At 40.5% G+C, this 4,506-nt stretch overlaps 1 long non-coding RNA gene across 1 annotated transcript; it reads left to right on the forward strand.

Moving 5' to 3' along the window:
- Positions 1-468: 468 nt before the first annotated feature.
- On the forward strand, positions 469-3,293 carry LOC143272545 (uncharacterized). Its single transcript, XR_013050193.1, has 2 exons — positions 469-1,095; positions 1,268-3,293. It is a non-coding gene; the product is annotated as an uncharacterized LOC143272545 (long non-coding RNA).
- Positions 3,294-4,506: the final 1,213 nt, after the last annotated feature.

Raw genomic sequence — 4,506 nt, forward strand, 5'->3', positions numbered from 1 at the left:
ACCACAAAAAAAAAACAAACAAACAGGGAATTTCAAACCTATTTCTTTAAGCTTGTCATTATTCTAACAATTAAATATTTATTAAAGTAGAAGTACTTGCTATAGAAACATGGCAAAGGTGCAATTTTTAAGAATTTTAAATCATGAAAAATTTCAAATAGCCTAGATCACCTTCAGCTCTTAGTGCAACTATTATTAAATGTTATAAATGAAACTGGACTAAGAAAATGAAAGTTAACAAGATTTACATTGACTTTTGAGTCAAAGTCTCTGAACATATAGAAAGCACTTTTACAAATAAGAATTCACCAGGAGGTGGTGGCGCAGGCCATTAATCCCAGCACTTGGGAGGCAGAGGCAGGCAGATCTCTTTGAGTTCCAGGCCAGTCTGGTCTACAGGGCAAGATCCAGGAAAGGTGCAAAGCTACACAGAGAAACCCTGTCTCGAAAAAAAAAATAAATAAATAAAAAAGGTAAGAATTTGTAATATTTATGGAAAATAACAGAAAGAACTTAATTGAGGACTAGGAATTTGTGAAGAATTGCTAAAGATAGCTAGTACAGAGTATGGATTGAAAGAAGTTCAACATGAAAAGAAACACAACTGAACACACATAGATTAAAGACAGCTGAAGATGTAAAATGGTTCTGTCTTTGAAGCACCAAGTTTAGTCTGAATTAGGAGTAGGAGGTGACCCTGAAGGGAAAGTGGGAATGATTAAAACATTGTATGTTTGAGCATCTGGTTTGCTTTCTCTTCTGATGCTGAGTTGTAGACTCTAGGGCCTTTGGTAGCCGTGAAGTTAAATGAGGAGTATGAGGAATTTTTATCATAATTGTGCCTAAGAGACAATACACTGCCCAGATTATCAGCCAGAAAGGAAGGATATGTTGAGGACATTAATTATAAACATTTTATAAATATGTTTGGGCTGATAAATAGCTGCAAACAGAAATGAGCATGGAAACTCAAAGATCACCAGTATGTTCATCGCAAAGGGTGGTACAGATAGTTATAAAGAACTGATGGCCACAATTTTTAAAAGCTCCAGAGTAGATGATTGAAGAATAAATAAAGACTGCATTGCTTAAAAGGTCTGCTTTTGCCGGGCAGTGGTGGCACACGCCTTTAATTCCAGCACTCGGGAGGAAGAGCCAGGCAGATCTCTGTGAGTTCGGGGCCAGCCTGGGCTACCAAGTGAGCTCCAGGAAAGGCGCAAAGCTACACAGAGAAACCCTGTCTCAAAAAACCAAAAAAAAAAAAAAGGTCTGTTTTTAACTTGAGGCCCATTGAAAAAGAGAGAGAAAGAATTGTTCTTTCAAAGTAAGCAGTGGGGTGCAAATATAAAGATGGCCTGTAGAAACCTAAAGGATTTTCTCCCAGTTGTTTGCTCTCTATTCAAAGAAATATTACACATTAAATATTATAACATTAGCACTATTATCTGATTCTACAGTTTGAATATGAAAAGTTGAGGACTGAGTTCCTAACTGAAGGGGCTTAGGAAACCCATTGAGTCCTTAAGGCTCTGGCCTAATCAAGAGACTAATCCTTCACTGTGTGTCCTTGGCTGGGCTATGAATGCCTAAATCTTCTCCTCCCTATCTTCCTTGTACTGGAGTTACAGCTGTATGCCACAATGCCTGGCTCAGTAAATTATATCTTTGCAGCAGTGAACTATTTGCAAAAACCATAAAGCTTTCTCCATTTTTTTTTTGATGTTCAACCTGGTTGAAATTTGTCCTTTCATTGTGACTTTATAAATAAATTTTCTGAAGATTCATAGTTTCTTCAGTAGTGTGACTCCTAGTTGCCATTTGAAAGTGGAAATCTGATTGTGACTCCTTTATCCTTGTGCTAGATCTATTCAGCATTAATTTTGTTTTGTAGATTTAATTGCAGAGGAACTTGATTCAATCGAGTGGCTTACAGTTTCAGAGGTTTAGTCCATTATCATTATGGTGTTCAATGCTTCAAATCCACTTTTCCTAACTCAGTTTTTTCTGTCAGCTTTTCTCTAGATTCTATTTTTATTTTCTCCAGTGAGCAGATAGCTCACATTTCTATTCCATGAGACATTAATCTCTTCACTCATTGTTAATTGTGGGAGGAAAAATGAGAAGGACTTGAGCTGAGTGACATTTGGCAGAATCACATGCTATCTTTTGTGAACAATGAACTTTGTAGATTTCCCCCAGTGCTGCCATGTCCAAGGTCACCCACATACAAAAAATAAGTCTGCTGGCACTCTCCTTCAGTCTTCTCTCTAGCTAATTTCACAACTGAAGAGCTACCATGTTCTCCTAATTAAGATCACTCAACTCCAAATCGCCTCCCACATAACTCTGTCTCCTGAAAAGCATGGGGATAATCGCTACTAAATTTTAACAAATTTTCACTGTGCATCGTGCCTGTGACTCTGGCCTCCACTCTTCTCATGAACTTTTTCTTCTCCGTTCCTTTGTTCCGGCCTGTGATCCATTCTGATAACTCATTGAGTAGTTTCTCTTCACTATGAAGTCCTAGGGCTTTGCTCTCAGGTGTTCATGTATCAAAGGTCTCACTTCAGACCCTGTGCTAGGTGGAGCTGGAGTGAACAAAATCCTCTGAGGTTTGGCCTCTGCTGCCTTCGATTTTTCACTTGCCATAGTGAGAACAGGTTGCCCCTGTTCACAGGCTGTTCATTATTTCCTGTTGCTCCCACTACATCTTGTGCACAGCTGGGAACATGTGGTGATATTTTATGTATGTTCTAACAAATAAAGCTTGCCTGGAGATTAGAGGGCAAAACCAGCCACTAGTTAGTCTTAGAGATCAGGCCGTGGTGGCACACACCTTTAATCCCAGCACTTGGGATCTCATGCCTTTGCTCCCAGTACTTGGGAGGCACGTGCCTTTAATCTCAGCACTAGAGAGGTCAAGACAGGAAATGATAGTGATGTGGCTGGATAGAGAAAGGAATACGAGACAGGAGGAGACAAGAGTACAGTATTTTTGGCTGAGGAGCTGGTGAAGGCTATTTCTTTTATCTCTCTGATTTTTCAGCATTTACCCCAATATCTGGCTCTGGGTTTTCATTAAAACCAATTAGAAACACTCAGTGGTAAAAAAAAAAAAAATGACATCATGAAATGTATAGGCAAATAGATGGAACTAGAAAGAATCATCTTGAGTGTGGTAACCCAGACCCAGAAAGACAAACATGGTAAGTACTCACTCTAAAGTGGATATTAGACACAAAGCAAAGTATAACCAGACTACAATCCACAACCTCAGAGAAACGAGGTAAAAAGGAGAACCCTAAGAGGGACACACAAGGAGGGCCCCAGGAAGGGAAAAGAGATAATATCTCCTGGGTAAACTGGGAGGGGTGGGTAGAAGGGAAGGGATGAGGAATGGGAACAGAAGAGACTGAGATGGCCAAGTGGAGGGAGAGATGGAGAGGGAGAGCAATGAAAGAGATCTTGGTAGAGGTAACCATTAGGGGGTTAGGGAGAAACCTAGGGGTAGGAAAATCTCCAGGAATCCACAAGGATGACTCCAGCTAAGACTCCTATCAGTAATGGAGAGGGTGTCTGGACTTAACCTTCCCCTATAATCAGATTAATGACTACCCTAATTATCATCATAGAACCTACATTAAGTAACTGATGGAAGCAGATGCAGTGATCCACAACCAAGCACTGGGCTGAGCTCCTGGATTTCAGTTGAAGAAAGGGAGGAGGGATCACAGGAGCAATTGAGGCCAAGATCATGATGGGAAAAACCTAAGAGGCAGCTAATCCAAGCTGGTGGGAGCTCATGGACTCTGGCCTGTCAGCTGGGGAACATGCATGGTATGGAACTTGGCCCTCTGAATGTGGGTAACAGTTATGTGGCGAGATCTGTTTGGGGAGCCCCTGGCAGTGGGACCTGGATTTACCCCAGGTGCATGAACTGACTTTTTGGAACACTTCTCCTAGGGTGGGATACCTTGCTCAGCATTGACACAGGGGTGAAGGGGGTTGGTTCTGCCTCAATTTAGTATGTCAGACTTTGTAGATCCTCCAAGGGAGGACTTACCCTCTTGGAAGAGTGGATAAGGGTGGATTGGCAGAAGATGGGGAGAAGGAGAAGGGGAGAGAGGGGATTGGTATGTAAAATGAAAAAAAATTGTAAATAAAGAAAAAAGAAAGAAAAGACCAATTAGGATCCGTGCTACAGGAACAAACTGGATTTCTGACTCACAGCTGTTGCTGCTATACTTTGGATTCAGTATGGTAACATGTAGGTTGATGGAAATGTTTCCAAGATGTTCTGGGTTTGCTGTCTAGTTGTTCAGTCAGTTTTAAGTGATATTTTTAAATACTGAAAAAAAAAAGATTCAGTTGCCAGTGCCTTTCCATAATTCCATCACATTAACTTTTACAATTTAAAAAAACTTATTCACTGTAGATTGTGTTAAAATTAAAGCATGGAGATACAGGGCCATGCAGTGTTTTCATTTGCTATCTGTGTTGTGGACA

This window comes from Peromyscus maniculatus, chromosome 3 (assembly GCF_049852395.1).
Source record: "Peromyscus maniculatus bairdii isolate BWxNUB_F1_BW_parent chromosome 3, HU_Pman_BW_mat_3.1, whole genome shotgun sequence".
Taxonomy (NCBI): Eukaryota; Metazoa; Chordata; class Mammalia; order Rodentia; family Cricetidae; genus Peromyscus; species Peromyscus maniculatus.